The sequence below is a fragment of the Mesoplodon mirus genome (genome assembly GCF_964341445.2).
Source record: "Mesoplodon mirus genome assembly, chromosome: 13".
NCBI classification, from domain to species: Eukaryota; Metazoa; Chordata; class Mammalia; order Artiodactyla; family Ziphiidae; genus Mesoplodon; species Mesoplodon mirus.
In genome coordinates, this window is record NC_138989.1 from 410,919 (window position 1) to 434,903 (window position 23,985).

Genomic DNA, 23,985 nt, shown 5'->3' on the forward strand with positions numbered 1-23,985 from the left:
TGGTAAGTGATAGGTACGTATGTAGACAGATGTGATAGAGAATTGGCTTAAGAATTCAACTGAAGAAAACAACAAAAAGCAGATAGTAAAGCAGAAAAAAAGGGACGTTAATTTATAATTCAAGGGCTGTGGGGGGAGTTATTACAAGTCACTAATTTTTTAAAAAAGAGAGTGAAGGGTAGGATGAAAAAAGAGGAATAATCACAGATACATAGGAGATTGAATGAGAATCCTATTTGTGTTAATAAATTCGAAATTCTCTGTGACACAAATGATTCTTAAAGGGTAGATGTGTCAAATTCGACCCAAGAAACAAAAAAACCCAAACGTGAATGGAAATGAAGACAATGTCAGAGATTCTCCGCCGAAAAGCTTCGTTCATTGAGTTTCCAGTGAATTCTTTCAAACATCCAGTGATCAGAGAACTCGTATTTAAATAGTTACAGAGGAATTAGAAGGGAAATTTTCTATTTATTTAATAGCATAAAGGCACCAAAATGGATAGATGTATGATTTGAAAAGGAAGCGCAGAAAAAAACTTGATTATTGCTGCCCATGCAAAAATACTGAGAAATTATCAACAGATAATTTTTGTAGACTATTTGGCAATATTTTGTAGAAATAGAAATATTTTTTTAGAGTAGAAACCAAGTGGATTCTATTCTAGAAATATGAGGGTGATCAGGATATACATTAATATAAATACATAAGGGGAAAATAGAATTACCTCAATAAAATGAAAACAAATTTTAACTGAAAAAATACATTCTAGACTTTAAAAAATAAATCAGAAAAAGTTGTTTCCTAACTTAGCCTTATGAAAGATACAGACTTCAGCCATGAAGCCAGTATGCTGCTTAAGTGTGGAATATAAGGAGGAGTTAGGAACAAGGTACCAATACCCAGGATTAAGATTTTTAAAACTGGACTAACGCTGGGACTTCCCTGGCGGTCCAGCGGTTAGGACTCCGCACTCCCACTGCAGGGGCACAGGTTCAATTCTGGTCGGGGAACTTAAGATCCCAGGGCCATGCAGCACAGCCAAAACAAAAACAAAAACACACAAATAAAATGGACTAATACTTAAAATGCAGAACACAAGTGTTACCGAGTCCAAGCTCATGCCAGTCACCACACGACAGGCCAGTAAATCCAGAGGTGATTTGCTGGGGCAATGAATAGCAACTTTATTTGGAAGGTCAGCGGACGGAGAAGATGGTGGACTAGTGTCCCAAAGAACCATCTTCCCCAAGTTAGAATTCAGGCTTCTTTTATACTAAAAGGGGAGGGGAGTGGTTGGTTGTTGTGAACTTCTTGGTGCCCGAATCCTTTGTTCTTGCAGCTGTCCAGTCACAATGTTCCATTAAACCCCCAACAAGACAAATGTTATTCTCTGTTCTGCAACTTTTTATCTCTATATGAATGGAACAGTGTTACACTCTTAAAAAGTATAGCAATGTTATACTCTTAATTCTCAGAACCTTGAGAATGGGTTATCCTGTAAATTTCAGGCTATAGGCTACACTCTTAACTTGTATTATGGCAAAAGCAATAGAATACAAAGCTTAAACAGATCAAATATGGAGTCAGATTTGTTCTTCCCTATGACACAGGATGTGTGTCAATGATCACTGCTGAAGTAAGCACATTTTTACACCATTTGGGGGTTTTATTCCATAAATTGTCAATTATCTTTGCCATTTTTCTATTGTGTTATCTATTCATGGAGGTGAATGTATATTGTTTACTAATCCTCAGTATGCAATATATATTTTAATTTTTTTCTGTCTATTCCTTGTCTTTGAACTTTGTTTATAAAATTGTTGATCCCGTAGGCTTTATTTTTGACATAAATTTTATCTAGCTTTTCCTTTATGGTTTCATTTGTGGTTTACTTATGTGTCTTGTTAAGAAATCTTTCTACATCCTGGTATCACAAAAGATTTCCATGTATTATCTTCTAATAGTTTCAGCATTTTGCTTTCACATTTAAGTTGGAATCTGTCTGAAGTTGTGTGTGTGCATGTAGTGTAGATATTGATATAATTTCATTTTTTAAAAAATATTTATTTGGGCTTCCCTGGTGGTGCAGTGGTTGAGAGTCCGCCTGCCAATGCAGGGGACACGGGTTCATGCCCTGGTCCGGGAAGATCCCACAGGCCACGGAGTAGCTGGGCCTGTGAGCCATGGCCGCTAAGCCTGCGCGTCCGGAGCCTGTGCTCCACAATGGGAGAGGCCACAACAGTGAGAGGACTGTGTACCACAAAAAAAAAAAAAAAATATATATATATATATATATATATTTTTTGGTTGCACCAGGTCTTAGTTGTGGCTCATGGGATCTTCACTGCTGCATGTGGGATCTTCGTTGCAGCATGCAGTATCTTTACTTGCAGCATACAAACTCTTAGTTGCAGCATCTGGGATCTAGTTCCCTGACCAGGGATTGAACCCGGGCCTGCTGCATTGGGAGCTCAGAGTCTTAGCCACTGGACCACCAGGGAAGTCCCTGTAATTTCATTTTCTTTCCACATGGGAAGCCAATTTCCTCATCCCAAGTGCATTCAATTGCTAGAGCTGCCATAACAAAATATCACAGACTGGGTGGGGTAAACACCAGAAACGTATTTTGTCACAATTCTGGAGACTAGAAGTCTGATTTCACGGTATTGGCAGGTTTGGTTTCTTCGAAGGTCTCTCTCCTTGGCTTGCAGGTGGCCGTCTTCTCCCTGTGTCTTCACATGGTCCTCCCTCTGTGCGTGTCTGCATCTTAATCTCCTCTTCTTTTTTTCCTCCAGTTTTATTGAGGTATAATGGACATACAGCACAGTATAAATTTAAGGTGTACAGCATAATTATTTGACTTACCTACCCCATGAAATGATTACCACAATAAATTCAGTGAATATCCACCATCTCATATAGATACAAATTTAATGAAATAGAAGAAGTCTGTTCTCGTTGTGATGGGACCGCTTAGGCTTTACTCCCTTAACGACTTGGAGCAGTATTCACAACACACAGCAGTGCTGATTCTGTTTACCGCGTCACACATTCCATCCCTAGTACCTATTTGTCTTATAACTGGAAGTTATAAGTTAGTTCCTGTTACACAACACAGTGATTCTGTTACTGACTTCAGTCCTTGGACACTTTAATCAACAGAAATTGGAAAGTGGCCAGAGGAGGAATTCGGGCAAGGCTTTACTGGGACTCACAAACAAGAACAAGAACAACTCACAAACAAGGCTTTACTGGGACTCTGCAATACAAGAAACAGGTGCCCTTGCTTGCTTTCTGAGGTGGGGCAAGCTGGTCCCCTAAATGGGGTGAGGGTAGGGGCAGATCAGTGGGTCGGGCCAGAGGGGTGGCTGAGGTGGTCTGCCCACCCCTTTGGTGCAGGGATCATGCACAGTACCCTGCTTTTGCTCACTGCACCTCAGAAGCATCAGGTGGTTTTTAGCCTTTTAGTATCTTATTCATAATTTGCCCCAATTGTGCATGCATGCAGTTATTTTTAGTCCCTTATAGTTTCTTTGTATCTGTTGCTCAAGGAGATGTTTGTCCAGGTGCCAGCACTGCAGCAAAGGGTCCCAGATCCCAGGTGCCAGCCTGTCTCAATTCTATATTTCTATACATTTCAAAAAGATCACCACAATAAGTTTAGCTACCATCTGTCACCATACAGGACATTATATAATTATTGATTATATTCCACACACTGTATATTTCATAACCATGACTGATTTATCTTGTAACTGGAAGTTTGTACCTCTTAATCTCCCTCACCTATTTCTACCCTCCCCCACCTCCTTTGCCATTTTGAAGGAAAAAAAAAGAAAACTATTAGAACTAATAAATGAATTCAGAATAGTTGCAGGACAAGATTAATATATAGAAAATCTGATGCTTTTATATATACTAATAATTATTGCCATTTTGAAGGGAAAAAAACTATTAGAACTAATAAATGAATTCAGAATAGTTGCAGGACAAGATTAATATACAGAAAATCTGATGCTTTTATATATACTAATAATTATTGCCATTTTGAAGGGAAAAAAATAAAACTATTAGAACTAATAAATGAATTCAGAATAGTTGCAGGACAAGATTAATATACAGAAAATCTGATGCTTTTATATATACTAATAATTAACTATTGGAAAGAAAAGCAAGAAAAAAGTCCTATTTAAAATTATATGAAAGAGGCTTCCCTGGTGGGACAGTGGTTAAGAATCTGCCTGCCAATGCAGGGGATATGGGTTCAAGCCCCGGTCCAGGAAGATCCCACATGCTGCAGAGCAACTAAGCCCATGCACCACAACTACTGAGCCTGCGCCCTAGAGTCCACGAGCCACAACTACTGAGCCCACATGCCACAACTCCTGAAGCCCACGTGCCTAGAACCTGTGCTCTGCAACAAGGGAAACCACTGCAATGAGAAGCCCGCACACTGCAACAAAGAGTAGCCCCCGCTCACCACAACTAGAGAAAGCCCGTGTGCAAAAACAAAGACCCAATGCAGCAATAAATAAATAAATAAATAAATTTTTAATTAAAAAAAAATATGGTAGGGTATTCCCTAGTAGTCAACTGCTTAGGACTCCACACTTTCAGTGCTGAGGGCCCGGTTCAATCCCTGGTCAAGGCCACTCAGCGTAGCTCCCACCACGCCCCCCCCAAAAAAAACCCCACCAGTATGGTACTGGGACAAAAATAGACATATAGATCAATGGAACAGGATACAAAGCCCAGAAATAAACCCACACACTTATGGTCAAATAATCTATGACAAAAGAGGCAAGAATATACAATGGGGAAAAGACTGTCTTTTTCATAAGTGGTGCTGGGAAAAATGGACAGCTATATATAAAAGAAAGTAGAATATTTTCTCATGCCATATGCAAAAATAAATTCAAAATGGATTAAAGACCTAAATGTGAGACCAGAAACCATAAAACTCCTAGACGAAAACATAGGCAGAACACTCTTTTGCATAAATCATAGCAATATTCTTTTGGATCTGTCTCCTAAGGCAAAGGAAACAAAAGCAAAAATAATCAAATGAGATCTAATTAAACTTAAAAGCTTTTGAACAGCAAAGGAAACCATCAATCAAACGAAAAGACAATCTACTGACTGGGAGAAAATATTTACAAATGATATGATAATCAGTTAATATCCAAAATATATAAACAGCTTGTAAAACTCAACATAAAAAAAAACTCAATTAAAAAATGGGCAGAAGACCTGAATAGACATGTTTCCAAAGAGGATATGCAGGTGGCCAATAGACACATGAAAAGAAGATCAACATCATTAATCATCAGTGAAACGCAAATAAAAACCAACAATGAGATATCACCTCACACCTGTCAGAATGGCTATCATCAAAAAGACCACAAATAATAAATGCAGGTGAAGATGTGGAGAAAAGGGGACCCTTGTGCACAGTTGGTCAGAATGTAAGTTGGTACAGCCAGCATGGAAAACTGTATGGAGGTTCCTCTAAAAACTAAAAAGAAAAGTACCATATGATCCAGCAATTCCACTCCTTGGTATATATCTGATGAAAAGGAAAACACTAATTCGAAAAGATACATGCACCCCAATGTTCATAGCAGCACTATTTACAATAGCCAAGATATGGAAGCAATGTTAAGTGCCCATCAGTAGATAAAAGGATGAAGAAGATGTGATATATATACTGGAGTATTACTCAGCCATAAAAAATAGAATGAAATCTTGCCATTTTCAACAACATGGATGGAAATACAAGGTATTATCATGCCTAGTGAAATAAGTCAGAAAGAGAAAGACAAATACTGTATGTTATTACTTATCCATGGAAGCTAAAAAATGAATGAATATAACAAAACAGAAAGAGACTCACAGATACAGAAAGCAAACTAGTGGTTACCAGTGGTGGGAGGGCAGGGAGAGGGACAAGATAGGGGAAGGGAATTAAGAGGTACAGACCATTATGTATAAAATAAATAAGCTACAAGGATATATTTTACAGCACAGGGAATATAGCCAATATTTTATAATAATTTTAAGTGGAGTAAAATCTACAAAAAATTTTAGTCACTATGTTTTACACCTGAAACTAAAGTAATATTGTAAATCAACTGTATCTCAATAAAAACAAAACATAATGAAACAAAAATAAAAACAAACAGTAAAAAATAAAGTGATTATTGATAGGTCTGTACTTATTCTCATTTTGTTATTTGTTTTCTGGTTTTTCAAATTCTTTTCTATTTTGTTCTTTTAGTTTCTTTCCTTGTGGTTTGATGATTTTATTTTGTAGTACACTTGTGTTCCTTTCTCTCTAGTTTTTGTTATCTTTTGTAGGTTTCTGATTTGTGGTTACCATGGAGTTCATACATGTTACCTATAATGATATCCACTTGTTTTAAAATGATAGTCATTTAAGTTCAACACATTCTAAAAGATCTACATTTTTTTACTCCCTTCCCCCATGTTTTGTGTTTTTGATGTCTTATGTTACATCTTCATATCTATCCCTTAACAGTTTAATGTACTTAGAGTTGATTTCACAATTTTTGTCTTTTAAGCTTCCTACTAACTTATTTAAGTGGTTGATCCTCAGCCTTTACTATACATTTGCCTTTACCAGTGGAATGTTACTTTTCCTATAAAATTCTTACTTCTTGTTGTAGCCTTTTCTTTTCCACTTAGAGAAGATCCTTTAACAGCTCTTGTTGGGTCGTTTTAGTATTGATGAACTCTTTCAGTTTTTGCTTGTCTGAGAAGTTCTATGTGAATACCACATTGTCTTACTATTCTAGCTTAATAAAAACCTCTTGTCCTCTTGTATCTAGGAGGGAAAGCTTCACTGATTGTTATGCATGTTCATTATTGTCATGTATATCTGAGACCTGTAAACATTCATGTAAATATTAGAATTTGTTTATCACATTTCAAGAAAAAATTATTTTGTTTTGATTTAAATTATATTAAATATATATTTTATAAGAATTAATATTTTACAATATTGACTCTATTCCTCCATTAAGATAGTATATCTTTCAATTTTCAGTTCTTTTATGAACTTTTATAGAACTTTAATTTTATTATTTTATTAATAAATTCTCAGTTTATATAGTTTTTTAAAGATTTATTCCTAGAGGGACTTCCCTGGTGGTCCAGTGGATAAGACTCTGCCCTCCCAATGCAGGGGGCCGGGGTTCAATCCCTGGTCAGGTAACTAAATCCCGCATGCCACAACTAACGATCCTGCATGCCACATCTAAGACCAGGTGCAGCAAAAGTAAATAAATAAATAAATAATTTTTAAAAGATTTATTCCTAGATAGTTCTAATTTTAAATTCAACATTGTATCAGATGTATTCCTAAGTAGTTTATCATTCCCAGTGATATTATGAAGACAAGGTTTTTTTCCCCAGTATAATTTCTTATCGCCTATTAATTGTACTATGAACTGAATGTTTGTGTCCCTCCAAAATTCATTTGTTGAAATCGTAACCCCCAATATTGCTGTATTTGCAGATGGGGCTTCTAAGAAAATTAAGGTTAAGCGAGGTCATAAGGTCATAACCCCGATCCCATAGGGTTAATGTCCTTATAAAAAGAAACACCAGGGAGCTGGCTCTCCTGGTAATCTCGGAGAGGCAGCAGTGAGTGGTGGTGTGAAGCGAGATCTTAATTCCCTGTCCAGTAATTGAACCTGGATGAAAACCAGGAATCCTGGACTTCACTGGTGGTGCAGGGGTTGGGAATCTGCCTGCCGGTGTGGGGGGCGCGGGTTTGAGCCCTGGTCCGGGAAGATCCCACATGCCGCAGAGCAACTAAGCCGTGCGCCACAATTACTGAGGCTGCGCTCTAGAGCCCGCAAGCCACAACTACTGAGCCCGTGTGCCACAACTGAAGCCTGAGCTCTAGAGCCCGTGCTCTGCAACAAGAGAACCCACCACAATGAGAAGCCCGCGCACCACAACGAAGAGTAACCCCCACTCGCCGCAACTAGAGAAAGCCCGCACGCAGCAACAGAGACCCGGCGCAGCCATAAATAGATAGATAGATAGATAGATAGATAGATAGATAGATAGATAGATAGAAAGATAAATAAATAAAAACTTATTTAAAAAAAATAAAACAGGAATCCCAGCCACCACACCCCCTGGCTCTTGCCCCCAGTGAAAGACGCATTTCTCATGGAGGCAAAACTGTAAAAACAGGTGCAAAGTTTATTATTAGGGACACAGCACAACAACAAGTGGGAGAGCACACAGAGAAACAGCTTGTTTAGTTAAGACAGAAGCAGGGCAGAGACGCACACCCGGAGAGCAAGGGTGTGGGCGTCCCCCCTAATGAGGAGGACCCCAGTAAAGAGGCGGTAAAGTCACTTATATAGGGCAGTTCTTCCGGGTCTCTGTTCACCTCTGGCCAATTATCTGGTTTCTTTCTCCACACCTGCCCTGCCCTAGGACCCTCCCCAGCATGCGTGCGCAGCTTCTTTCCAACATGGATTCCAGCCCAGAGGCCTATGGGACGGCCTTAACATCACCTATTATGGGGTGGTGTCCCCTCCTTTTGACACCCACGGAGGCTTTCTGCACATGTGCAGTGTCTCCCTTGCCCCAAGGATGGTAAATGTGTGACCTCTTACTCAAACAAGGGTTAGCCCCTCTCTGTTCCTGCCACGACTCTTATCTTTTTTTTTTTTTTTTTTTTTTTTTTGCGGTATGCGGGCCTCTCACTGTTGTGGCCTCTCCCGCTGCGGAGCACAGGCTCCGGATGCGCAGGCCCAGCGGCCATGGCTCACGGGCCCAGCCGCTCCGCGGCATATGGGATCCTCCCAGACCGGGGCACGAACCCGTATCCCCTGCATCGGCAGGCGGACTCTCAACCACTGCGCCACCAGGGAGGCCCCACGACTCTTATCTTAAGGCGTGCACAGGAGATGAAGCCTGGCTATTTACCCTGTTTCTGTTGTTACTTCCATTTCAGAGGGCAAACAGGAGGCTGATTTTAAATGTCTAACCTGGAGCCCACCTATCTCCTATCTCAGGAAATGCAAACAGGAGACTAGTTGTAAGTGTCCGGCCTGAAGGCCACGTTCTCCTGCCCCATGAAATGTAAACGGGAGGCCAGTTGCAAATGCGTAGCTCAGGGCCCATCTATCTCTTGCCTCACTGGCACACACACCAAGGAAACCCATGTGAGGACACAGTGAGAAGGTGGCGGCTATTTACAAGCCAGGAAGAGAGGTATCACCCAAAACCGACCCTGCTGGCACCTTGATCTTGGATATGTAGCCTCCAAAACTGTGAGAAAATAAATTTCTGCTGTTTAAGGCACCAAGTCTGTGGTATTTTGTCACAGGAGCCAGATCAGACTAAGAGAGATGGTGTACAGGAAGAGAATTGATTTGTACCTAGCAACAGTGCTGAAATTCCTTTTCAGATCTTGCTTCTAATAACCACAATTCTTCCTCTTTCTTTCCAGTCTGTATAATTCTTAATTTTCATTTCTTCTCTTTTAGTGCATTGATTAGGGTGCCAGTTCAATGCTTAAGAGTATGAGAAGTAGGGGGGTCAACTCAGTTGTTCCTGATTTTATAATGTTTCTAAAGTTTTACTTTAAGTATGATGTTTCCTGTAGGGGTTGGTAGCTATCCTTTATTATCTTAAAAGGAAGTTAGTTTCCATTTTGAGTTTGTTAAGGATGTGATTATGAAGAATTGCTGAAATGTACTGAATATTTTTCTTTAGCTATATAGGTAGTTATGTATTTTTATTAACCTATTTCTATATTAAGATTAATATGATGCATACATTAATAAAGTCTAACATTATCTTGAACATATTATTTATTTACTTATAAGGTTGAACAATATGAAATTGTCCTTTTGTGGGCTGGTCCAGTTCCTCTTCTACATAATAGATGACAATTTAGTGGCTTATTATATCTCACAGTTTCCTGGGTCAGAAATCCAAGACAAGCTCACCTAGGCAGTTTTGTCTTGGGGGTCTCTCATGCGGTTGCAGCCAGGTGATGGCCGGAGCTGGAACACCCGGGTGGTGTAGGCGGCTCCTGCTCTTGTCGTAGCCTCCGGCCTCTTCACTGGTCTCTTCGTGTGAGCTGTTTGAACCTCATCACAGCACAGCAGCCTCAGGGCAGTTGGACTGCTTACCCGGCTGCTGAAATCTTCTTCATCAGGGAGAGCTTCTGAGAACAAGGTGTGAAGCTGCATTTCCTTTCATGACCTGGGCTTGGAAGCCACACAGCTTCATTTCTGCTGCAATCTGTTGACTATGAACATATCACCAGTCCATCTGGATTCAAGGGGCAGGGTGCGTAGACCTCTCTTCCCTGTGGGAGGAGTGGCAAAATCACATTGCACATTGTAGAAGAGGATGCTGTGTAGGAGGTGTTCTTGTAGCCATCTTAGGGAAACAAAACTTACCACAGACTGCTCTCTGGCTTTGACCATCGACATCCACAAACCATACCCATCTCCTGCCCCAAGACCCCAAATGTCCCATTCCATCGCGGCGTCAGGTTGAATTCCAGGATCTCATTCTCAACATCAGGCCCTGCGGCAGGGGAGGGTCTTCAGGGCCGCTCCCCCGGGTACTGCTCTTTACGTGCTATTCTCTCAGTCTGCGTCTTACACACCTGGAAGACGATAGTGGGGCAGACAGAGGAAGACTTCTATAGATACTCCTATTCCAAACTGGGGACAACAGGAGGCCCCACACAGCAGCCGCTGGTCCACAGAAATTCCACATCCTGCTGGGTACGTGTTACCAGTTAACTGATTAGGGTCCGGTCCTCGCATGGAGCTCTCTGTACCTCTTAGCGGCACCTTGGGGCTTGGTTCTGCCGAGCCACGCTTCCTTATCCTAAACGTGATCCACGTTTGCCAGAGCGCCCTTCTCAGCCTCCTTCCTGCCCAAAAAACGTTGGGAGCCCAAAGAGCTCTTTTTATTTTGTCCAGGGTTTGTCTTTTCAAGTTAATATGGCTGGGTTTTTTAGGGTTTTTTTTTGTGTGTGTGTGGTACGCGGGCCTCTCGCTGCTGTGGCCTCTCCCGCCGAGGAGCACAGGCTCCGGACGCGCAGGCCCAGCGGCCATGGCTCACGGGCCCAGCCGCTCCGCGGCATGTGGGATCCTCCCGGACCGGGGCACGAACCCGCGTCCCCTGCACCGGCAGGCGGACTCTCAACCACTGCACCACCAGGGAAGTCCGCATGTGTCTTTTTGAATTATGGTTTTCACTGGGTATATGCCCAGTAGTGGGATTGCTGGATCATATGGTAATTCTATTTTTAGTTTTTTAAGGAACCTCCATACTGTTCTCCATAGTGGTTGTATCACTTTACATTCCCACCAACAGTGCAAGAGGGTTCCCTTTTCTCCACACCCTCTCCAATTATGGCTGGTTTTAAACTTTCTGGTGTGTATGTATGTGTTTATACTATCTTTCAGTTTACAAGTAGCCTTCACTTTTCCCACTTCTTGCTGGGAACCCTACAATTAGCCACGCTTCTATGGTAATTCTGTCCTGTATTTTCCTTTCTACTCAAACATGTCCCAATTTCACCATTTTGCTTTCGTAGACACTCATGTTATCTCTTTAGTTAGCAAGCCTGCAACCTCAAGTAATGGAAAATATTCTTGGGAATTGAGGCTGTAATGAGACTTTCTTCAAAATGATTCTCCCCAGATCTGCAACTGGGACCTTAGAATTCACCAGCTGACTCCACAGCTTGCCTCATTGAGAGCTTGTTGATTTACCTCAATTCTTAAAGACGAAGCTCTCAAATTTCTGTTTTGAGAGTATTTTGGTGGAGGAGTTTCGTGGATGTACATATGAGTTGTTGGGAGGATACATAGGAAATGGGGGGAAATTTTTTGTGGGCTTTTAAATATATCAATTAGGCAAAAGCCACATCTTCAAAATATCTCTTAGAGATAAGACTTTGTCTGCCTTGGGCTCTCTGTGAACGTTCTGTGTTAACACTGACAGAAACTCTGTTTTTTATGAGAGGGTTCACAGAGGCTTTCCCATAAAGTACTTAGAAGGTTTTTCTTTTCTCTGAAGGGGTACACGAGGCACCCCCTTAGGTCTTTCTGAAATCTTGCCTAAGGATTTTACAGTCCCTGAGGACTTTTTTCACTTTGAGAACACTTTAACTGGCTGAAAAGACTGTACTGGGCCATTGTCATTTCCTCATGGACAGGTTCATTTTTTAGCTCCTCTCTCTCCTCTCTCATTTTATTATAAGCAGTGAGAATAAGCCAGGTAGCACAGTAACACTGTGCGTAGAAAACTCTTAGCTCGGGACTTCCCCGGTGGCGCAGCGGTTTAAAATCCACCTGCTAATGCGGGGGACACGGGTTTGAGCCCTGGTCCGGGAAGATTCCACATGCTGTGGAGCAATGAAGCCCATGCACCACAACTACTGAGCCCGCTTGCCACAACTACTGAAGCCTGAGCGCCTAGAGGCCGTGCTCCGCAACTAAAGAAGCCACTGCAAAGAGGAGCCCACGCACCGCAACAAAGAGTAGCCCCCACTCGCCACAACTAGAGAAAGCCTGCGCACAGCAACGAAGACCCAACGCAGCCAAAAAATAATTAATTAATTAATTAATTAATTTTAAAAAAAGAAAGAAAACTCTTAGCTCTACCATTTGAGGTCATTATGTTACCGAACCAAACTTGGGTCCACTTGCCCCTGCACAGCAAAGCCAATCTACTGACACCAGTTGTGGTGAAGGAAAGGGCAGCGCTGACGCAGGCGCCCAACGTGGGGCCAAGCAAGGAGCAAGGTTGGCTAGTGCTTGAAAGACACCAACCCCCGATGGCTTTCAGGGAAAGGTTTTTAAAGACAAAGTGAGGGAGGGGGGTTTCCAGGTGCATGATCACCTTGTGGACCTTCTTCTGATTGGTTGGTGGTGAGGTCATCGGGAGTCGGCATCATCAACCTTCTGGTTCCAGCCGGTCTGGGGTCTACTTGCTTGTGGGCAGCAGACAGTTAACTTCTCCCACCTGGTAGGGGTCTCAGTATCTGCAAAACAGCTCAAGGACACGGCTCAGCAGAGTATCTACAGCCCTTGAGGAGGAACTAAAGACCTTTGACTTTAACAGCTAAAGTATTATTATTTTGTCTTGCTTGACTGTTTCCCCTCCTTTCTGCATTTTCTCACTTCTCTGGTTGCATTTGTTCTCTGGAACTGGGGGAAGGCCTAGGAGGCTAAAGGCTTTGCACAGACAAGAGGCAGGCAGGGCACTGGTCGGGGTGCTGTCCTGTTCTGGGAAGGTCCCACAGGCTCCTGCTGGGCTACAATTGGGTGCGTTTCTATTTTCCATGTCCATTAGGCGACAGTATTGAGATACTTTCTGCCACTCATAACAAAGTCCCCTTTTCCCCATGTTCCCATAACACTCTCCTTATGTCCCTTCAAGCCCCCATCAACAACTTCCTTGACGACCTTCAGGCTCTACTAACACCCTTCCTAAGGGCCCTTCAGGCTTTCACTAACATTTTCCTCAAAAGTCTTCCAGATTCTGCTCACCACCTAGTACCCAAACCAGTGGCAGATGTTTTAAGGTTTTGTTGCAGTAGCACCCCGCTTCCAAGACCAAATTTCTATTCCAGTCAGTACTGCTGCCTAAAGCATGCCCCCAAACCATAGCGTACGTAACAACATGTTACATCTCTCACGGTTTCTGTTGGTCAGGAGTCCCGGGAGGGTTTGGCTGCTGGTTTATGGTTCAGGGCTCCTCGTGCAATTGCTGTCCCTTGGTGGCTGGAGCTGGAAACAGTGGCACTGGAAGATGTGGGGCTGGATGGGCATCTCTTTTTCTGCATGGAGCCTCAGAGCCTCTCTACATGGTTTCTCCACCGGCACTCTCTGAGGTTTCTCTCTGAGCATCACAGCCTGACGGGCTGCTCACAGGGCCGCCAAAGCTTCAAGAACACATGTTCCAGCAAGGAAAGTAGAAGAACTTTCTTCACATTCTTTTAGCTACAAACAAGTCACCAGCCAACAGGACTCTCTGTGGGGGGAGTGTCAGAGTCACACTGTAGAAGAGGATGCCAGATGGGACATGTTGTCACAGTCAACTTTGGAAAACAAAATCTGCCACGTGTCAATAACGGGTCCATTGTTGGTGATTTCATATAGTTCCACCTAATATAGACATATACAAATGTGTGGGGGAAGAAACCTGGATTCCATTTTATTCAGAAGTTTTTCATCTATAGATTGCCCTCTACTTTTTTTTCTACTGTGTCTATCCAATTTTGGTGTGAAGGTTATACAGGATTGTAAATGAATTTGAGAGTAATCTATCCTTTAAAATTTTTCTAGCACTGCTGTATAACATAATGATGATCAAGTCCTTCAATGTTTGGTAAAATTTTACTGTTCAACAATCTAGGCTTGTTACATTTCATTGAGGGGTTTTTGACTACAATTCAGTTTCCTTTATTTGTGATTGATTTATTCAGTCTCACTTTTTCCTGCTTGGTCAATTTTGGTAATGTATAATTTACAAGAAAATTGAAAAATTTAATCTAATTTTTCATATTTAGTGGCACGTGGTTATTCTTAGTATTCTCAAATAATTAAAAAATCTAAATTATCTGTGTTTATGTCCCCTTTTTTATCTAATATTAGTTACAAGTACTTTCTCATGAATGTCCATGAATCTATCACCCAGTCTGAGAAACAGAAAATTACAAATCACTTGCAGCCTCTGTCTTCTGTTCCTCCTTTCCAACTCACTGCTTTCTCCACAGAGGTAGACACTATCCTAAATATTTTGCTTATCATTATCTTGCTTTTTCATTTCATCATCTTATCACCTACACATGTGTCTAAATAATATATAATCCATTTCACTTTATTGGACTTTAACTATGGTATTATATACAGTCTTCTGAGAATGACTTTTTTTACTCAATACTACATATCTAGGATGTAAACATGTTGTTTATTCAATTGTAGTTTATTTCATAGTTACAGCATAGTATTCTATTGATTGTATATAATAGTTTATTCATTCTTCTTTTACATCCTTATTAGATTTATTGTTTTAATTAAAAATTTTATCAAGATAATTGCAAGTTCACCTCCAGTATAAAATAAAATACAAAGCGATCCCTAATACACTTTGCCCAGTTTACCCCCAGTGTTAACATTTTGGAAAACTACAGTATAATAGCACAGCCAGAGTACTGACATCGATACAATCCACAAGACTTCCTAAGATTTCCCCAGTTTTACTTACACACAGTTGTATGTGTATATGTATCAAGTTCTATTTGATTTTATCACCTGTGTATGTTTATATATCGATGACTACAGTCAAGATACAGAACAGTTCCAACACACACAAAATTTATTGTGTAATTTGATACTTTTGAAAATGAAATCATTATATTAAATCCTATTTTATAAAGTTTTTCTGGTGTGTAGAAGTAGAACTGACTTGGATATACTGACCTGACATCCAGTGACCTTGCTAAATTCATTTTTTCTTCCTAACTATATTATTATTTTATTTATTTATTTATTTATTTATTTATTTTGCAGTACGCGGGCCTCTCACTGTTGTGGCTTCTCCCATTGCGGAGCACAGGCTCCGGACGTGCAGGCTCAGCAGCCATGGCTCACGGGCCCAGCCGCTCCGCGGCATGTGGGATCCTCCCAGACCGGGGCACGAACCCGTGTCCCCTGCATCGGCAGGTGGACTCTCAACCACTGTGCCACCAGGGAAGCCCCCTAACTATATTATTTATAAATGATTTCATGCTGCTGGAAAGTTGAAAAAATGCTACAGAAATACAGAATTTAAAGGATTGTAAAGAATGCCTGATTGGTTCAAGTAGACGGATGTGCACTCACGCCCTGTTGCAAGAGCACCGGAGTCACAAATAACTGCTGAACAATCATCAACACGAAGACACTGGAACTCACCAAAAAAGATACCCCACATCCAAAGACAAAGGAGAAGCCGCAATGAGACAGGACGAGGGGCACAACAACAATAAAATCAAATCCCATAACCGTTGGGTGGGTGACTCACAAACTGGAGAACATTTATACCACAGAAGCCCACCCACTGGAGTGAAGGTTCTGAGCCCAACGTCAGGCTTCCCAACCTGGGGGTCTGGCAACGGGAGGAGGAATTCCCAGAGAATCAGACTTTGAAGGCTAGAGGGATTTGCTTGCAGGACTTCGGCAGGACTGGGGGAAACAGAGACTCCACTCTTGGAGAGCACACACAAAGTAGTGTGTGCATCAGGACCCAGAGGAAGGAGCAGTGACCCCATAGAGACTGAATCAGACCTACCTGCTAGTGTTGGAGGGTCTCCTGCAGAGGCAGGTGGTGGCTATGTCTCAGCGTGAGGGAAAGGGCACTGGCAGCAGAAGTTCTGGGAAGTACTCCTTGGTGGTGAGCCCTCCCAGAGTCGGCCATTAGCCCCACCAAAGAGCCGGGTAGCTTCCACTGCTGGGTTGCCTCAGGCCAAACAACCAACAGGGAGGGAACTCAGCCCCACCCAACAGCAGACAAGCAGATTAAAGTTTTACTGAGCTCTGCCGACCAGAGCAACACCTGGATCTACCCACCACCAGTCCCTCCCATCAGGAAGCTTGCCCAAGCCTCTTAGATAGCCTCATCCACCAGAGGGCACACAGCAGAAGCAAGAAGAACTACAATCCTGCAGCCTGTGGAACAAAAACCACGTTCACAGAAAGACAGACAAAATGAAAAGGCAGAAGACTATGTACCAGATGAAGGAACAAGATAAAACCCCAGAAAGACAATTAAATGAAGTGGAGACAGGCAACCTTCCAGAAAAAGAATTCAGAATAATGATACTGAAAATGATCCAGGACCTCGGAAAAAGAATGGAGGCAAACACCAACAAGATGCAAGAAATGTTTAACAAAGATCTAGAAGAATTAAAGAACAAACACCTAGAAGAATTAAAAAACAAACAAACAGAGATGAACAATACAATAACTGAAATGAAAAATACACTAGAAGGAATCAGTAGTAGAATAACTGAGGCAGAAGAACGGATAAGTGACCTGGAAGACAGAATGGTGGAATTCACTGCCACGGAACAAAATAAAGAAAAAAGAATGAAAAGAAATCAAGACAGCCTAAGAGACTACTGGGACAACATTAAACACACCAACATTCACATTATAAGGGTCCCAGAAGGAGAAGAGACAGAGAAAGGACCCAAGAAAATATATGAAGAGATTATAGTTGAAAAACTCCCTAACATGGGAAAGGAAATAGCCACCCAAGTCCAGGAAGTGCAGAGAGTCCCAGGCAGGATAAACCCAAGGAGAAACATGCCAAGACACACAGTAATCAAACTGACAAAAATTAAAGGCAAAGAAAAATTATTTAAAGCAATAAGGGGAAAATGACAACATACAAGGGAGCTCCCATAAGGTTAACAGCTGATTTCTCAGCAGAAACTCTACAAGCCAGAAGGGAGTGGCATGATATATTTAAATTGATGAAAGGGAAGAACCCATAACCAAGATTACTCTACCCGGCAAGGATCTCATTCAGATTCGATAGAGAAATCAAAAGCTTTACAGACAAGCAAAAGCTAAGAGAATTCAGCACCACCAAACCAGCTCTACAACAAATGCTAAAGGAACTTCTCTAAGTGGGAAACACAAGAGAAGAAAAGGACCTACAAAAACAAACCCAAAACAATTAAAATGGTAATAAGAACAAACCCAAAACAATTAAGAAAATGGTAATAGGAACATATATATCAATAATTACCTTAAATGTGAATGGATTAAATGCTCCAACCAAGAGACACAGGTTTGCTGAATGGATACAAAAACAAGACCCATATATATGCTGTCTACAAGAAACCCACTTCAGACCTAGGGACACATACAGCCAGAAAGTAAGGGGATGGAAAAAGGTATTCCATGCAAATGGAAATCAAAAGAAAGCTGGAGTCACAATACTCCTATCAGATAAAATAGACTTTAAAATAATGTTACAAGAGACAAGGACGGACACTACATAATGATCAAGGGATCACTCCAAGAAGAAGATATAACAATTATAAATATATATGCACCCAACATAGGAGCACCTCAATACATAAGGCAAATGCTAACAGCTATAAAAGAGATAAGCGACAGTATCTCAGTAATAGTGGGGGACTTTCAACACCTCACTTACACCAATGGACAGATAATCCAGACACAAAATTAATAAGGAAACAAAAGCTTTAAATGGCACAATAGACCAGATAGATTTAATTGATATTTATAGGACATTCCATCTGAAAACAGCGGAGTACGCTTTCTTCTCAAATGCACATGGAACATTCTCCAGGATAGATCACATCTTGGGTCACAAATCAAACCTCAGTAAATTTAAGAAAATTGAAATCATATCAAGCATCTTTTCTGACCACAACGTTATGAGATTAGAAATAAATTACAGGGAAAAAAAATAAAAAAACACAAACACATGGAGGCTAAATAATACATTACTAAATAACCAAGAGATCACTAAATAAATCAAAGAGGAAATAAAAAAATACCTAGAGACAAATGACAATGAAAACACGATGATCCAAAACCTATGGGATGCAGCAAAAGCAGTTCTAAGAGGGAAGTTTATAGCAATACAATCCTACCTCAGAAAAAAGAAAAATCTCCAACAATCTAACCTTACACCTAAAGGAACTACAGAAAGAAGAACAAAGGAAACCCAAATTAGTAGAAGGAAAGAAATCAGAAATATCAGAGCAGAAATAAATGAAAAAGAAACAAAGAAAACAATAGCAAGGATCAAGGATCAATAAAACTAAAAGCTGGTTCTTTGAGATGAACAAAATTGATAAACCTTTAGCCAGACTCATCAAGGAAAAGAGGGAGAGGACTCAAATCAATAAAATTAGAAATGAAAAAGTAGAAGTTACAATGGACACTGCAAAAGTACAAAGCATCGTAAGAGACTACTACAAGCAACTCTATGCCAATAAAATGGACAACCTGTAAGAAATGGACAAATTCTTAGAAAGGTATAACCCTCCAAGACTGAACCAGGAAGAAAGAGAAAATATGAACAGACCAATCACAAGTAATGAAATTGAAACTGTGATTAAAAATCTGCCAACAGGGCTTCCCTGGTGGCATAGTGGTTGAGAGTCCGCCTGTCGATGCAGGGGACACGGGTTCGTGTCCCGGTCCGGGAAGATCCCACATGCCGCGGAGCAACTAGGCCCGCGAGCCATGGCTGCTGAGCCTGCACATCCGGAGCCAGTGCTCCACAACAGGAGAGACCACAACAATGAAAGACCCATGTACCGCAAAAAAAAAAAAAAAAAAAAATCTGCCAACAAACAAAAGGCCAGGACCAGATAGCTTCACAGGTGAATTCTATCAAACATTTAGAGAAGAGCCAACACCCATCCTTCTCAAACTCTTCCAAAAAATTTCAGAGGAAGGAACACTCCCAACCTCATTCTACGAGGCCACCATCATCCTGATACCAAAACCAGACAAAGATACTACAGAAAAAGAAAATTACAGACCAATATCACTGATGAATATAGATGCAAAAATCCTCAACAAAATACTAGCAAACAGGGGCTTCCCTGGTGGCGCAGTGGTTGAGGGTCTACCTGCCAATGCAGGGGACGTGGGTTTGTGCCCCAGTCCGGGAGGATCCCACATGCCGCGGAGCAGCTGGGCCCGTGAGCCATGGCTGCTGAGCCTGCGCGTCTGGAGCCTGTTCTCCGCAACGGGAGAGGCCACAACAGTGAGAGGCCTGCGTATCCCCCCCAAAAAAAATACTAGCAAACAAGATCCAACAACACCTTAAAAGGATCATGCACCATGATCAAGCGGGATTTATCCCAGGAATGCTGGATTCTTCAATATACGCAAATCAATCCATGTGGTACACTATATGAACAAACTGAAGAAGGAAAACCATATGATCATCTCAAGAGATGCAGAAAAAGCTTCTGACAAAATTCAACACTGATTTATGAATAAAAACTCTCCAGAAAGTGGGCATAGAAGGAACCTAGCGCAACATAATAAAGGCCATATACGACAAACCCACAGCAAACACCATTCTCACTGGTGAAGAACTGAAAGCTTTTCCTCTAAGATCAGGAACGAGACAAGGATGCCCACTCTCACCACTATTATTCAACATAGTTTTTGAAGTCCTAGCCATGGCAGTCAGAGAAGAAAAGGAAATAAAAGGAACACAAATTGGAAAAGGAGAAGTAAAATTGTCACTGTTGACAGATGACATGATACTATACATAGAGAATCCTAAAGGTGCCACGAGAAAACTACGAGAGTTAATCAATGAATTTGGTAAAGTTGCAGGATACAAAATTAATGCACAGAAATCTCTTGCATTCCTATACACTAACAACGAAAGATCAGAAAGAGAAATTAAGGAAACAATCCCATTCACCACTGCAACAAAAAGAATAAAATACTAGGAATACACCTACCTAAGGAGGTAAAAGACCTGTACTCAGAAAACTATGTGTCACTGATGAAAGAAATCAAAGATGACACAAACAGATGGAGAGTTACAACATGTTCTTGGAAAGAATCAATATTGTGAAAATGTCTATACTACCCAAAGCAATCTACAGATTCAATGCAATCCCTATCAAATTACCAGTGGTATTTTTTTTACAGAACTAGGACAGAAAATCTTAAAATTTGTATGGAGACACAAAAGACCCCGAATAGCCAAAGCGGTCTTGAGGGAAAAAAATGGAGCTGGAGGAATCAGACTCCCTGACTTCAGACTATACTACAAAGCTACAGTAATCAAGACAATATGGTACTGGCACAAAAACAGAAATATGGATCAATGAAACAGGATAGAAAGCCCAGAGATAAACCCACGCACCTATGGTCAACTAATCTAGGACAAAGTAGGCAAGGATATACAATGGAGAAAAGACAGTCTCTTCAATAAGCGGTGCTGGGAAAACTGGAAGCTACATGTAAAAGAATGAAATTAGAACACTCCCTAACACCATACACAAAAATAAACTCAAAATGGATTAGAGACCTAAATGTAAGACTGGACACTGTAAAACTCTTACAGGAAAATATAGGAAAAGCACTCATTGACATAATTCACAGCAAGATCTTTTTTGACTCACCTTCTAGAGTAATGGAAATAAAAACAAAAATAAACAAATGGGACCTAATGAAACTTAAAAGCTTTTGCACAGCAAAGGAAACTATAAAGATGAAAAGATAACCCTCAGAATGGGAGAAAATATTTGCAAATGAATCAACGGACAAAGGATTAATCTCCAAAATACATAAACAGCTCATGCAGCTCAATATTAACAAAACAAACAACCCAATCCAAAAATGGGCAGAAGACCTAAATAGACATTTCTCCAAAGAAGACATACAGATGGCCAAGAGGCACATGAAAAGCTGCTCAACATCACTAATTATTAGAGAAATGAAAATCAAAACTACAATGAGGTATCACCTCACACCAGTTAGAATGAGCATCATCAGAAAATCTATAAACAACAAATGCTGGAGAGAGTGTGGAGAAAAGGGAACCCTCTTGCACTGTTGGTGGGAATGTAAAGTGATACAGCCACTATGGAGAACAGTACGGAGGTTCCTTAAAAAACTGAAAATCTAATTACCATATGACCCAGCAATGCCACTAATGGGCATATACCCAGAGAAAACCGTAATTCAAAAAGACACATGCACCCCAATGTTCATTGCAGCACTATTTACAATAGCCAGGTCATGGAAGCAACCTAAATGACCATCGACAGTCAAATGGATTAAGAAGATGTGGAACATATATACAATGGAATATTACTCAGCCATAAAAAGCAACAAAAATGGTCATTTGTGGAGATGTGGACGGACCTAGAGACTGTCATACAGAGTGAAGTAATTCAGAAAGAGAAAAACTAATATCTTATACTAACGCATGTATGTAGAATCTAGAAAAATGGTACAGATTAACCAGTATGCAAGGCAGAAATAGAGACACAGATGGAGAGAACAAACGTATGGACACCAAGGGGGGAAAGTGCTGGGGGGAGGGTGGTGGTGGTGTGATGAATTGGGAGATTGAGATCGACATGTATACACTGATGTGTATAAAATAGATAACTAATAAGAACCTGCTGTATAAATTAAATTAAATTAAATTAAAAACAAGAATTGTAAAGAATTCCTAAATACCGTTTACTTACACTTCCCCGATTTTAATGCTTTACCACGTCTGCGTTCTCTATAAAAGAACATATTTCTCGTGAAAGGCACGAGCATGAGTTGCAGATGTGAGTCCTCTACACTCCCCAGTGCTTCAGTGTCTCCAACAAGGTCGTTCTCTTATCTAGTGACCACAAGATTACCAAATTGAGGAAATTAACATAAGTGTCGTACTATTACCTAATACACAAAACGTATACAAATCCCACCAATTGCCCAGATAATGTCCAAGAAACAAAATTTGGGTTCAGTGTGCAGTGCCCTGTCTCTTTAGCTCTTGTTTAACTGGAGCAGCCTTTCAGCCTTTTTCTTCTACAACCTCAACGTTTTTTAAAGTGCATGCCATTCTCACGGTAAATGGCCCTAACTTGTGTTTGCTAGATATTTCCTCACAATTTAGATTCAGGTTATGCATTTGGGGCAGGAATACTACAGAAATGACGTTGTGTCCTTCTCAGAGAATTACAGCAACAGTTCCCTGATATTTGTTTGTACCAGTAGGGGCAGTATTAGCTTTGATTGCTTAATTAAGGTGGTAAATGCCAAATTTCTCTTTTTCCAACTGTAATTAATAAGTATCTTGTGGGCAGATGTTTTGAAACTAATAAAATATCCTCTCATAAAACTGTCACTCAAAAAAAAAAACCAGGGCTTCCCTGGTGGCGCAGTGGTTGAGAGTCCACCTGCCGATGCAGGGGACACGGGTTCGTGCCCCAGGCCGGGAAGATCCCACATGCCGTGGAGCAGCTGGGCCCGTGAGCCATGGCCACTGAGCCTGCGCTTCCGGAGCCTGTGCTCCGCAACGGGAGAGGCCACAACAGTGAGAGGCCCGCGTACCGCAAAAAAAAACAAAAAACAAAAAACAAAAAACTGTCACTCACCCAGGTTTAGTATTCATTAATGATTCTTGCCTAAAACAAGTATTACTGTGCTGGCTACCAAATGGTCATTTCCTTTTGTATTTATTGATATTCAACGGTTTAAAAGAGTTTCCCCCTCTTCCCTAGTTGTTTATACATTTATATATCTATATATCATTATGGATATATGGATTGTTATTTTATTCTTTGGGTTGTAACCTGTTATCATTATTTATTTGGTCCCAGTTTTGGCCAGTGTGTTAGAGCTGCTTGCAGTGCCCTTCGGGGCTTGTTCTGTGGCCTAGCATGTCTCTGTGTCACACAAAGTTCCATGTGTGCTTGGGGAGTCTGCTGCAGTGGAGTACAGCGCTCCACATGTCTGCCAGGCTCCAGCTGGTTTAGAGTGTTGTTCAAATTGCCTGTTTCCTTGGTGAATGTCATGGGTTGAATTGTTTCCCCCCCAAAAGAGATGTTGGAATCCTAACCCCCCACCTCAGAATCTGAACTTATTTAGAGACAGGGTCTTTATAGAGATAATTATGTTCAAATGAGGTCTTTAGTGTGGGCCCTAAACCAATATGACTGGTATCCTTTTAAAAAGGAGAAAATTGGACACACGTAAGGAGAAAAATGATGTGAAGAGACAACGGGAGAAGACAGAGACCTAGAAGTTGAAGAGAGTATCCTGGAACAGATTCTCCCCTCACAGCCCTCAGGAGGAATCAACCCTGCTGGCACCTTGACTTCAGACTTGTAGCCTCCAGAACTATGAAAAATATAAAAAATAAATTTCTGTTACTTAAACCACTCTTTGTAGT